A 13,938-nucleotide genomic window follows, 5' to 3' on the forward strand; every position below is an offset into this window, starting at 1 on the left:
CTTCTTTGGAGAAATATTTAGGTCTTCTGCCCATTTTTTGATTGGGATATTTTTCTGATATTGAGTTCTGTAAGCTGGCTATATATTTTAGAAATTAATCCCTTGTCAGTCTCATCATTTGCAAATATTTTCTCCCATTTTATAGGTTGTCTTTTTGTTTTATTTATGGTTTCCTTTGCTGTGCAAAAGCTTTTATGTTTAATTAGGTCCCATTTGTTTATTTTTATCTTTTTACTCTAGGAGACAAATCTAAAAAAGATATTGCTGCAATTTATGTCAGAACATTCTGCCTTTGTTTTCCTCTAGGAGTTTTGTAGTGTTTAGTCTTACATTGAGGTTTTTAATCCACTTTTAGTTTATTTTTGTATATGGTATATTTTTACAGCCACACCTGTGGCATAAGGAAGTTCCCAGGCTAGGGGTCACATCAGAGCTGCAGCTCCAGCCTATACCACAACCATGGCAACACCAGATCCAAGCCACATCTGTGACCTACACCACAGTCTTTGGCAATGTCAGATCCTTAACCCACTGAGCGAGTCCAGGGATCAAACTCATCCTCACAGAGACATATTGGGTCCTTAACTGCTGAGCAACAAGAGGAACTCTGGTATTAAAGAATATTCTAATTTCATTCTATTACATGAAGCTGTCCAGTTTTCTCAGCACCACTATTGCAGAGACTTGTCTTCTCCATTGTATATTCTTGCCAACTTTGTCATTGATTAACTGCATGGTATATTTCTGAGATTTTTATCTTGTACCATTGATCTATGTCTGTTTTTGTACCAATACCATACTGTTTTGATGACTGTAGCTTTGTAGTACATCTGAAGTCAGAAAGCCTGATTCCTCCATCTCTGTTCTTCTTTCTCAAGATTGTTTTGGCTATTTTGGGGGTCTTTTGTTTTTCCATACAAATAAAATTTTTGTTCCAGTTTTGTGAAAAATGTCATTAGTAATATGATAGGGATTGCACTGACTCTGTAGTTTGCCTTGGGTAATATGGTCATTTTAACAATGTTGATCCTTTGAAACCAGAAACACAGTGTATATTTCCATGTGTTTGTGGTCATCTTCAATATCTTTCATCTGTATCTAATAGTATTCAGAGTGTAGGTCTTTTGGCTCCTTAGGTAGGTTTATTCCTGGTATTTTATTTTTTTGATGTGATGGTAAATGGGGTTGTTTCCTTAATTCTCTCTTTTCTTTATTGTTAGTATATAGACAGACAACAGATTTCTATACATTATTTTTGTATTCTGCAACTTTACCAAATTCACCGATGAGCTCTAGAAGTTTTCTGGTAGCATCTTTAATATTTTCTACATATAGTACCATGTCATTTGCCAAGAGTAACAATTTTACTTCTTCTTTTCCAATTTTGCTTTCTTTTATTTCTTTTTCTTCTATGATTGCTGTGGCTGGACTCCTAAAACTTTGTTGAATAAAAGTGATCTTTGAGAGAATACTTTCAGCTTTTCACCACTGAGTATGTTAGGTGTGGGTTTGTCAACAACTGTTTTCTTCAAGAAGAATGTTACCATTGGAGCTCCCATCGTGGCACAGTGGAAATGAATCCGACTAGGAACCACGAGGTTGCGGGTTTGATCCCTGCCCCCACTCAGTGTGTTAAGGATCTGGCATTGCTGTGGCTGTGGCGTGGGCCGGCAGCTACAGCTCCGATTAGACCCCTAGCCTGGGAACCTCCATATGCCACTGGTGTGGCCCTGAAAAGACAAAAGGAAAAAAAGATAAAGGAGTGTTACCATAAATCAGTGTCCTATCACTTTCCTTTAATTTGTGATGAATTGGTTTAGCTAATTAAGAGACTTCCATATCACATAGAAAAATAAGAATAAAACAATACGGAATAAAAATTTGGAAAAACAAAACAAAAAATATAATTTAGTGTAATTCTGAATTATTCAATATCATGAATTCAGTATTCACTCAGCCTAAGAGTAATGATTTCCTTATTTAGGAACTCTTTCCTTTATTATATAATACCATAAGATTTTTAACGTATCATGAAATTTTATAAAAATGAACAAAAAAACAAAATGACTGATACTCTATATAACTCTAACATAATTTCAAAAATTATCAGCATGTGGCCAGCCTTATTTCCACTGCCTTGTCTTTCCTTGATTATTCTGAAACAAAACCCAGACATCATATGATTTCATTTGCTATAAGAGTTCAACACCACAGCATTCTTAATTATCACGATTTTTGGTTCAAATTATAACAGTCCCTTAAAAATAATTCTGAAATATCAAAAAATCTTATAACAAGGATACTGTTATTATTTTGAATTCTCCTTAGTAACAAATTATGTCAAATAATACTAGTAGCCTCCCTATTCTTTCATCTATCAAATATTCCATCTACTCATTCTCTATATATCACCAAAGTACAATAATAGTCCCCCTTATTCCCCTGTGATCTGGAGATCTGACAGTTATCTTTTGCCTTCATTCTTTAAAAAGACTGCTTTTAGGAGTTCCTGCTGTGGCTCAACAGGTTAAGGACCTGACCTTGTTTCTGTGAGGATGCAGGCTTGATCTCTGGCCTAGTTCAGTTGGTTAAGGATGCAGCATTGCTACATGCTGTGGCAGAGGTTGCAGAGTGGCTTGGATCCAGTGTTGCCATGGCTGTGGTGTAGTCCAGAGCTGAAGCTCCAATTCAACCCCTGGTCTGGGAACTTCCATATGCTGCAGGTTGCAGGTACAACTGTAAAAAAAAAAAAAAAAAAAAGAAAGAAAGAAAGAAAAAATAAGAAATAAAGAATAAAAAAATAAAAAGACTGCTTTTATTTAGTTTCTTAAAAACTGATTAATACATCTTTCTCTTTTAAAAAATCCTCATTTTATGATATTTCCTTCATTCAGAATTCTAATTCAAGGGTTCTCTTGTGCCATAGTAGGTTAAGGATCCAGCATTGTCCCTGCAGCAGCTCAGGTCACTGCTGTGGCACAGGTTCGATCTCTGGCCTAGGAATTTCCACATGCAGCAGGTGCAGCTTTAAAAAAAAGAAAGAAAGAATTCTAATTCAGATAAACATTTACTATTTTAAAAACTCTAATAATAAATCCCAGAAACTCTTATTATGGCAAAGTCTTATTGCTCAGAAGTAATTTTATTTAAAACAAACATATCTGGGAGTTCCCGTCGTGGCACAGCGGAAATGAGTCCAACTAGGAACCATGAGGTTGAAGGTTTGATCCCTGGCCTCGCTCAGTGGGTTAGGGATCTGGCATTGCTATGAGCTGTGGTGTGGGTCGCAGGCAAAGCTCGAATCTGGCCATGTTGTGGCTGTTGGTGTAGTCCAGCAGCTGTGGCTCCGATTAGACCCCTAGCCTGGCAACCTCCATGTGCTGCAGGTGCAGCCCTAAAAAGCAAAACAAACAAACAAACAAGCATATCTAAGGAACTCCCTGGTAGTCCAGTGGTTAGGACTCAACACTTTCCCCACTATGGCCTGGGTTCATTCCCTGGTCTGGGAGAATAAATTCCCTGGTCTGGATTCTGGTCTGGGAACCAGAAGCTATATCAAACCACCACTTGCTGGGGCAAAAACAAACAAATATTTCTGTAGTAATACTTCAAGACTTCAGGTATCAAAACTGTTAAGTTTAAAGTATAAATGAGTAAGGACTGTATTACACAGAAAGTAATCATTAGCAAATATTTAGTGTAAACCATTTTTTTCACATAAAATATGATCTTCCTTTGAGAATTCATGATCTCAAGTCAAACTTAATGTGCTACACAAGGTACTATAACAAGCAATGCCAGACATTCCTTTCAGAAATATTTTGCTAAGCCTGTGCTATGTGCTCTAGGAACAGTAGGAAGATCAGAATGATCCTTTTTTTCCCTTGTGAAGCTTTACACTGAGAGACACACAAGAAAGGACACAATCTGATAAGCATCGTAACAGATGAATGTGCAAAGTACGTCAGATAAAGAATGATAGGAGGGGGTTGATTTTGGTGTAAGAAGTAGACAGAGGAGTTCCCGTCGTGGCACAGTGGTTAACGAATCCGACTAGGAACCATGAGGTTGCGGGTTCGGTCCCTGCCCTTGTTCAGTGGGTTAATGATCCGGCGTTGCCGTGAGCTGTGGTGTAGGTTGCAGATGCGGCTCGGATCCTACGTTGCTGTGGCTCTGGAGTAGGCCGGTGGCTGCAGCTCCGATTTGACCCCTAGCCTGGGAACCTCCATATGCCACAGGAGCGGCCCAAGAAATGGCAGAAAGAAAAAAAAAAAAAATTCAAGTAAACCTAATATTGTCGGATGACCCATTTCATGGAAAGGTCCACCTAAGATCAAACTCTCATCACTAAAAAGCTGAAAAATAAGAAGTTCGGAAAATAAAGCTGTTGCCCATCCAAGCACAAAGATACCAACAGTAATGAACTAATCATCTCATAATTTATCAGGGAAAAAAAAGAGCATTTTTCTTTTATAATTAAATCATTTTTAAAACATAAGAATTTATGCTACCCAGTACCAAACACATTTATAATAAGAGTTATATGGAGTTTCCATCCTGGATCTGCAGGTTAAGAACCCAACTAGTACCCATGAGGATGTGGGTTCAATCCCTGTCCTTGCTCAGTGGGTTAAGGATCCGGTGTTGCTATGAGCCGTGGTGTAGGTCCAGATCTCATATTGCTGTGGCTGTGGCATAGGCTGGCAGCTGCAGCTCCATTTCAACCCCTAGCCTGGGAACTTCCATATGCAACCCTTAAAAAAAAAAATAGTTACAGTAACAGCTACATTTAAATAATAGAAATGAAACAATAAATTAAAATTTAAAAGCCAAAAAAATAAGTTGCATTTATATAGTACCTAGTTTAAGGTAGGCATCGTTGTAAAAGCCTCAATTATATTATCTCTTTTAATCCTCACAACATGCTAGGAAGCAAACACTATTACTCTCCCCCTTGCACAGATGAGGACACTGAAAGCAGAGAGGTTAGATCACGCTAGACCACACAGCTAGCTAAAGGGCAGAGCCAAGATTCACCTGGATCTAGGAAGCCCCAGAGTCTGTGCTTTTGGTCACTACAGCTTCGTTTTTTCTTATTCCCCTTCTGGAAAAAGGGAATAGCATGTGTCAGGGCTCAGAAGCAAAAGAAAATGAGGTACCTGAAGTTTAGTAAAGTTGGTTTAGAACAGGGGAAAGCAAAAAAAAAAAAAAATGGAGTTCCCATCGTGGCGCAGTGGTTAACGAATCCGACTAGGAACCATGAGGTTTCGGGTTCGGTCCCTGCCCTTGCTCAGTGGGTTAACGATCCGGCATAGCCGTGAGCTGTGGTGTAGGTTGCAGACGCGGATCGGATCGCGCGTTGCTGTGGCTCTGGCGTAGGCCGGAGGCTACAGCTCCGATTCAACCCCTAGCCTGGGAACCTCCATATGCCGCGGGAGCAGCCCAAGAAATAGCAACAACAACAAAAGACCAAAAAAAAAAAAAAAAAAGAATAGGGGAAAGCAATTTAAAGCTGAATGAGGAGTTCCTGTCATGGCTCTGCAGAAGCACATCTGACTAGCATCCATGAGGATGCAGGTTTGATTCCTGGCCTCGTTCAGTGGGTTAAGGACCCAGCATTACTGTGAGCTGTGGTGTAGGTCACAGATTCGGCTTGGATCCTGTGCTGCTGTTGCTGTGGTGTAGGCCAGCAGCTACAGCTCCGATTTAACCCCTAGCCTGGAAACCTTCATATGCCTCAGGAGTGCCCATAAAAAGACCAAAAAAAAAAAAAGAGAGAGAGAGAGAATAACTGCTGTCTAAATTGGGTGGGCCACAGAGGAACTAAAAAGAAGTAGATGAATTTGAAAGATAATTAGGAAACAGTATCAACAGAACATGTGGTTAAGAAACAAGAAAAAGTAAAGCAAGAATGATTCTCATTTTCTGGCTTGGATAACTGGGTAATAGCAGTGCCATTTACAGAGTTAAAAAGAACAGACTGGGGACGTTTTAGTTAAGTTGAAGTGAAGAGGACCGTGGCGATGTCTAAACAGAGTTGTCCAAAAGACATGTGGGTACCTTAGAAGGAAGATGTGGGCTAGAGACAGAGACGTGAAAATATGTAGAAATTAAAATCACGCAAGTAGCACAGAGGACAGAAGCTTGAAGAACATCACTTAAGGAAAACGATCCCACAGTAGTAATAGTGTATACTACATTATATGGTGCTTAGCACTGCTTAGTGGCTTCTAATTATTTTACTTTACTCTGGTCTTCCCAACTAAGCACCAACTTCACTGAAAGCAACTCCACAATTTTCAGCATTTTAATGACTATTTGTGGAGTACTTAATCAACTGAGATATGAGGAAGGGACAAATAAAATACACTTCACTTTTAGAAAACTCCTTTCTTTAGGATACCTTTGATCCTCCATCTTCCCCTAGGCCTTGGCTCCCTCTGCACTTACTGCACCGACAGCTCTAACGCAGCAGACAAAGAGGTCCTTGGCAACTGATGATGTGGGACTTATGCAATGGCTCTGTGATCTACTCTTTCATTCTCAACACCTCGTAAGCAAATCCAATCGAAATTACTTTAAGAGAAAAATGGAGGCATTCTTGTTTAAAATAACAGACAAAATTTGTTCTATCACATTTTACTACCATAGCAGAAATTTTTATATTATACTTTCAAATCACAAGATACTTGCTGTTTTTAGTTCTCGGTCCTTTCCACAGTGACTGATCTTCCTGATCTCTCTTTCCCTGATTCTTCTATCCATCAGACAAGCTCAAGCTTTCCTGAAGTTTGTGAACACTCTAGCCTTGAGGTCAAAGCTCCCTTCTCTGCATTTGCCAAGCACATCTCTACACTACACGAATGACATTCATCATTTACAACTTTGTAAGGCAACTTTTCCATAGTGTGTGATTTAAAGAGCTTAGGGTAGGGAATTAGACACCTATTACACTAAATCATTACAGCTAATAAGTTGCTTATCCCCTCATGTTACTAGTTTTTGCACCTGTTAATTGGGAATAATAACACTAACGTTGCATAATTTTCAAGATAAATGAGATGACATATATAAAATGCCTAGCACAGTGTCCACTGCCCACTAAAGGCTCAATAAGTGTCAGTTCCTACATCAAAATTATAAAATTTTCTTAAAAGAATATGAAAGAGGTCCATGAGTAGACATTCCAATTAGAATATTAAGAAAATGAGATATTGGCAAATACGTCTCAGCAAAAATGGAATGTGAGATTTGAAATTAACATTTCCTAAATGGCTAAGTTTCCTGAGAAGAGATATCATTATTATGCATATATCTGTAGCTATCACAATACCTTGCAACCAATAATCATATATTTTACTGACTGAATAACTGATCAGAGAAGACTTATGTTACTGATTACCTGCCTTTTCTAATAAGATGGAGTTTTATTTTTATGTTTTTATTTTTCAGCTTGTGGCAACGCCAGATGCCTAACCCATTGAACGAGGCCAGGGATTGAATCCACATCCTCATGGATACTAGTCGGGTTCTTAACCCCCTGAACTATAGCAGGAACTCCCAGGATGGAGGTGTACATTAAGAGTCTAGAATTAAGTTTTCCATTCAATGAATAGTTATGCTATTGCACTGCATTCCGGATGCTACAAAGGTTGCAATATTAAAATGAGATATAGTCTTTGCCCTACACAAGAACACAAGTGAGTAGAGGAACTAAATCATGTGCACAGTTACTCGGTATAAGGTATTAAATGAAAAACTGCCTGAATCCCATCATTTAAAATATTTTTATAACCATCGGTTTAATCCTATCTTTCTCAAAGAAGTTTAGGGAAGGGGAAGGAACTGTGAGGAGGGGGAAGGAGTCCTCCTACAACCTGATATGAGCAGTACCTTTCATCTTTTATACTACTGATTAGGATAATCTATTGAGATTATCATAGGTCATGAAGAGAAACTAGATGGTTTTCCGGTTAAGATCAGAAACAAGGCAAGAATACGTGTTCTTACCACTCCTATTCAAAATCGTACTGCAAGTTCTCACCAATACAATAAAATGTGGAAAGGAAATAAAAAGTACATAGATTGAGAAGAAATAAAATTGTACTTGCATAACTGTCCTTGGAGAAATTCCCAAAGAATCAACAAGAAAACAACTGGAACAAATAAACAATCATAGCAAGGTTGCAGAATACAAGGTTAGTATAAAAAATAGCATAAAAAAGGCTTTCTTATATGCCAGCAATAAAAAGTTGGAATTGGAAATTAAAAATAAAATAACATTTACAATAGCACCCAAAAAAAATGAATTACTTAAGACATAAATCTAACAAAACATGTCCATGACCTATACAAGGAAAACTATAAACTGATGAAAGAAATCCAAAATATGGAGTTCCCATCGTGGCGCAGTGGTTAACGAATCCGACTAGGAACCATGAGGTTGCGGGTTCGGTCTCTGCCCTTGCTCAGTGGGTTAAGGATCTGGCGTTGCCGTGAGCTGTGGTGTAGGTCGCAGACCTGGCTCGGATCTCGCTTTGCTGTGGCTGTGGTGTAGGCTGGCGGCTACAGCTCCAATTAGACCCCTAGCCTGGGAACCTCCATATGCTGCAGGAGTGGCCCAAGAAATGCCAAAAAGACAAAAAAAAAATCCAAAATATAATCTAAATAAAGGGAGAGATATTCCATGTATATGGCTAAAATGACTTAATATTGTCAAGATGTCAATTCTTCTCAATTTGATCTATAGAGTCAATATAATCCTGGTCAAAAATCCCAACCAGTTATTTTGTGGACATTGACAAAGTGACTCTCTAGTTGACATGGAAAAGCAAAAGACCTAGAATAGCCAATATAATATTGAAGGGGAAGAAAAAGGCAGAAGATTGACATTACTCTACTTCAAGATATCGTAAAGCTACAGCGATCAAGACAGGGTAGTATTGGTTAAAGAATAGGCAAATATATCAATGAAACAGAACAGAGAGCCCAGAAATAAACCCACATAAACACAGTTAAAAGATCTTTGACAAAGAAGCAAAGAACTAGAGAAAAAGGCTTTCAACATATGATGCTAGAACAAATTGGACATCCACGTGTAAAAAACTTAATCTAGACATGGACCTTACACCCTTTACAAAAATTAATTCAAAATGGAACACAGAACTAAATGTAAAATGCAAAACTATGAAACTCCTAGAAGATAGCATGGGAGAAGATCTAGATGACATTGGGTTCAAGATGAATTCTAGATACAATATTAAAGTACAATCCATTTTTTAAAAAACAGGTAAATTAGATGACTTTGGCTCTGCAAAAGACACTTTTAAGAGACTAAAAAGATAAGCTGCAGATTGGGAGAAAATATTTGCAAAACATGTATCTGTTAAAGGACTGTTATCCAAAATAAACAATTTAACATTGTTACAAACTCAACAAGAGAACAAATGAGCCAATTTTAAAATGGGCATGGAGTTCCCTTGTGATGCAGTAGGTTAAGGATCCAGCTTTGTCACTACAGCAGCTCAGGTCACTGCTATGGTGCGGGTTTGATCCCTGGCCAAGAAACTTCTGCATACCACGGGTGCAGCCAAAAAGAAAAGAAAAGAAACTTGCATTATATATGAAAATAAAAAATAATAAAAAGTTAAAATGGGCCAAAAAATCTGTATAGAGATCTCAACAAAGAAGATATTCAGATGACAAATATATGAAAAGATGCTGAACATTACGTGACATCAGAGAGTTGCAAATTATAATAACAATGAGCTACCGCTACACACCTACCGGAAAGGCTAAAAGCCAGAATGTTGACAACACTAATGCTGACAAGGATTTGGAACAAAAGGAAAGCTCATTCATGGCTTCTGGGAATGCAAAAATAATATAATCACATTGGAAGACAATTTGGCAGTTTCTTATAAAACTAAACATACTCTTATCATATGATCCAGCAACTGCACTCCTTCATATTTACCAAAATGAATTGAAAATTAATGTACACACAAAAATCTGCACATGAATGTTTATAGAAACTTTATTCATAATTGCCAAAACTTGGAAACAACCAAGATGTCTTTCAGTAGGTGAAAGGATAGATTAACTGTGGTATATCCAGACAATGCAATGTTACTCAGCACTAAAAAGAAATGTACTATCAAGCCATGAAAAGGCATGTTAGAAGCTGAAATGTTTATTACTAAGTATAAGAAGCTAAACTGAAAATGCTACATCTTATATGATTACAGCTAGGACATTCTGGAAAGAGAAAACCATATAGATAAAAAAAGATTAGTGTTTGCCAGAGGCTCAAAGGAAGGGAGCCAGAGATAAAGGGATGGAGCACAGATAAGATTGGGGTGGGGTGGGGGGGGTGGGGGGAGGGGGGAAGCAGGGCACAATTATTGAAACAATGACACATCCATTGGGGCAAGAAAAATACTGCTTGGAATCAAGTAGGCCCAAGATGGAAGAAGACTCAACTTTCAGTAGACCTTAAAGCCTCATTGGACACTCATTGTAATACATTAGCATGGTAAATGACAAGCCCACAGGTGCTAAGATAGTTCCAAGGCTGACTACAAAAGGCCAAAAAGTGGGCCATGATGCAATTCTTGGAGACCCCCACCCTTTTTCCAAGAGAGTTAGAATACTCCTCCCACCTGTTTAGTGTATGAAATTACCCAGCCCATAAAAACTAACCACCACACAAACCGAGGGTGCTCCGGGTTTCTGAGGTCTGCATTCAGCCTATGGATGGAATGTGTATCTCTCTAAATAAACTTTCACTTTACTACAGCTCACTCTTGAATTCTTTCCTGGGCGAAGCCAAGGACCACAACTTGGGGGCCCATCCCAAGACCTGGAACGTAAACCTAAAAAATAAAGTCAATCATTTTTTAAAAACTACGTTTATAACCACCCATTTTATCACATCTTTTTAGAGAAGTCAGGGGAATGAAGACCTGGAGAAGAGAGTCTTCCTTTGCCCTCATATGAGCAGTACTTTACATCTTTTATGCTAGTGAAAATCTGTTGAGATTCTCAAATTGGTAATAAAATACACCACAGACAGATTAGCTAAACAAATATAAGGTTGCATAATTCAACAGTGGTTAAAATTGCCAACTAACCTAAAAAGTAAGTATGAGAAGGCCTTCAAGAAATTACTTCCAGGAGTTCCTGCTGTGGCACAGTGGGTTAAGAATCTGACTATAGCAGCTCAGGTGGCTGCAGAGGCACAGGTTTTATCCCTGGCCCAGCACAATGGGTTAAAGGATACAGTGTTGCCACAGCTGCAGCTCTGATTCAAACCCTGGCCCAGGAGCTTCCACATGCCACAGATGTGGCCATTAAAAAAAAAAAAAAAAAGGAAAAGAAATTACTTCCAATCTATCCTTGGTAAATAGAAAAATATCCTCCAAATAGCCAGTGAAAAGAGCAAAAGAAAGAAGAAAGAGATTAAGAGGTAAAACTGCAGCATTCCCTCAACGCTCAGCAGGTTAAGGATCCAGTGTTGTCACTGCTGTGGCTCTGGTTACAGCTGTGGGGCTGGTTCAGTCCCTGGACTGGGAACTTCTGCAGGCCACAGAGGCAGCCAAAAATAAATAAATAAATAAAGGTAAAATTGAAGCTAACCTCAATAAACAGCCCTGAAACTCTCCTAGTTAAGAAAAGCAGCTCTTCTGAATAGGAAGAAAGTGAAAGAAATAGTGAAACGTAATTGATTATAAAATGGGGTCATCCTGCGTAGGGCACAGAGTAGAAATAAATATATACTACCCTAACTTTATAGAACATTACATCCTTAATATACAGTATAATGTGCAGCCACTTACTTGATATCAATAAAAATATAATTTCCAGAAGATATTAAAAAACCATTCCCCTAATTCCCATTCAGAATCTATTGAAAAACTACCCATGTTATTAACTTTATGTCTAAGAATACAACATTATTAGCTGGTATAGGTCTTTAAAAAAAAAAAAATCCTCAAGTATCATCTGAATAAAGCTCATAAATGGCTTCGAAAATTCATAGAAAGTAATATCTATAACATCTAACAAATAAATGGCAATGTATTTTTTTTAATCAAAGAAGCACTACCCAGGAAAAGTATATCATATTATTTTCTTAAAAATAACTCATTAAGAAGGTCTCTATAAAAACATATTTTACAAACGTGTGGGATGTGTTTGTTTCTCTCCTGAAACAAGAGCTAACTTGAGAGAACAGCATATTAACAGGTTCTGAAGAGAGAAGTAATTAGCATATTGGAAACTAACATTTTTGGCACATGGGACCCAGAGCAAGAATGTCTATCCTCCAGTCATGAGTCATGGACTAGGCTGCCTCTTTACTGTGAAGCAATCTTTCAGTAGAAGGAGCAGCAAGGAAGAATACAACGTGTGAATAATGACTTGGCCAACTTCCCAGGAAGAAATCATAGTGAAACTAGGTCTGAGAAAGTTAGATAGTACATACTATACATCACACTAATGCTCTTTTCCTTTCACCCTTACTCTTTAGTTAACAGCAGAGAGAATGAAATTTAGTCTTCAGTTATACTTAGAGTTTTCTATTTTTTAATGGGGTTTAGTAATGCTGAGTAAAATTATTCAAGTATTAGCTTGGTTTTACATCTTGTGGAATGCATCATTATAAATTATTTTGTGATGACATTTGTGAAAAGCTCTCACCTGTCACATACCCACCCCAGCACACACACACAATGACACCAGAAGGCAACACTCTGCTTTACCTTCTGCTGAAAAGTCTGCTACCTCCAACGCCTGAGGTCCATACACGAAGCCCTCCTGGAATCTATGAACACAGCAGAGGCAAAAGGCAGAGAAGTTTATGTAGATTTAAAGTTACACTGCCCAAAACATAAAATGCCAAATGCCTATCACAAGTCTTTATCTGCCAAGGAAATCGGATTTCAGATTTGATGATGAGTAAACCAACAATATATTGATAATACTCAGAGTTCATTATATATTACATGGCTAGTTATATTGAAAAAACACAAGTTAGCCTTAACTAATTTATAGTCTCATCAACAGAGGTGATTTACACTACCAGAAATACTAATAACAGTTAAATTGTAAAAATTATGTGAGAGAGCCAATACATATATAAGGAATACATAAGAAAAATATACTTCACAAAATGAAGTGTAATAGACTCTACAGCTCAGGGTACATTCTTTCTTAGGACTGGAGACTGTTGGGAATATGCGAGAAAAAACAATTAGAAACAGATCTGGAAGAGGACAAAGACAGACGGGTAAAGGAAAAGTAGAACTATAAAGATATTCTAGTGCCAAGATTTAATTCAAGTCTGACAGCAATGTTGAAATGAGCCAGATACTACATATGCTAGGCAGTATGGGGGAAATCTACCTTGTTCCAACAGTACAAAATAAATACAAGCATGAAACATAGATCGCTTTTCTGACAACATTCACATAAAAAAATTAAGAATTTAATCAGGTAAAATATTTAGAGCTCAGATTTCATTTCATTCTTTACTGATGATAGGGCTTAAAGACTACAAAATCCAGCTGGTATATGAGAAAAGGGACCATGTAAAATTTACTAGTTATTAAGTTTAAAAGAGGGTGGCATGTTATCTTTTTGTAATATCAAGAAATTCTTTTAAAATATCATCAAAAAATCAGGAAAGAAGGGACAAAGCATTGTCTCAAAACATGACAATATGTCAACAAAGAAACACAGGCCCTGAAGTCAGGGGGCATGAATTCAAGTTCCAACTAAATCACTTAATTGCTTTACGACATTAATCTCTCATACAGCCAGATCTGTTCAAGGAGGACTTCACCATCTCTCAGATGTATACCGAATATCAAGTGAAATGTGGTATTAATAATCACAGCATGCTACATTTTGCAAAAATTTAAATCAGTGTACTTGACA

General features: G+C 37.7%; 1 protein-coding gene across 4 annotated transcripts in view; it reads right to left on the minus strand.

The window, feature by feature from the left end:
- The window catches only part of CDK19 (cyclin dependent kinase 19), a 198,569-nt gene that overhangs the window by 143,311 nt on the left and 41,320 nt on the right, over window positions 1-13,938 (minus strand). The window contains exon 2 of one of the 4 annotated variants that reach the window (XM_047762725.1): window positions 12,762-12,823. The exons of the other annotated variants lie outside the window; for them this stretch is intronic. The gene's annotated coding sequence lies outside the window, so the exon portion shown is untranslated. The remainder of the gene's footprint in view (window positions 1-12,761; window positions 12,824-13,938) is intronic. 4 annotated transcript variants of the gene reach the window in all.

This window comes from Phacochoerus africanus, chromosome 2 (genome assembly GCF_016906955.1).
Source record: "Phacochoerus africanus isolate WHEZ1 chromosome 2, ROS_Pafr_v1, whole genome shotgun sequence".
In the NCBI taxonomy this organism is placed as follows: domain Eukaryota; kingdom Metazoa; phylum Chordata; class Mammalia; order Artiodactyla; family Suidae; genus Phacochoerus; species Phacochoerus africanus.